This window comes from Camelina sativa, unplaced genomic scaffold (genome assembly GCF_000633955.1).
Source record: "Camelina sativa cultivar DH55 unplaced genomic scaffold, Cs unpScaffold17852, whole genome shotgun sequence".
Classification (NCBI taxonomy): domain Eukaryota; kingdom Viridiplantae; phylum Streptophyta; class Magnoliopsida; order Brassicales; family Brassicaceae; genus Camelina; species Camelina sativa.
In genome coordinates, this window is record NW_010938865.1 from 1 (window position 1) to 297 (window position 297).

General features: G+C 35.4%; 1 long non-coding RNA gene across 1 annotated transcript; it reads left to right on the top strand.

Moving 5' to 3' along the window:
- LOC104775533 lies at window positions 1-297 on the top strand. Its single transcript, XR_765976.1, has 3 exons — window positions 1-35; window positions 115-178; window positions 267-297. It is a non-coding gene; the product is annotated as an uncharacterized LOC104775533 (long non-coding RNA).

Here is a 297-nt window from a genome sequence, read left to right on the forward strand (position 1 = left end):
CTCTAGCTCAGTACACTGATCGTGAAATATGGGAGGTAACAAACCTGCAAAACACTCTCTGTAATTCTTCTCTGCTTTACTTTGACATATATTCTAATACAAGGTGATATTTAGGCTCTTGATAAATGCCAATTGGGAGAAATCATTCGTGCAAAGGATAAGAAGCTGGATGCTACAGGTGAGTGTTCTGAAATCTTTATGAGAAGAATATTTAAATTAATGGTTTCAGGACAATGAAAACTAAGAATTATAAATGAATGTAACAGTGGTTGAAAATGGAGAAAACTGGAGCGTAGG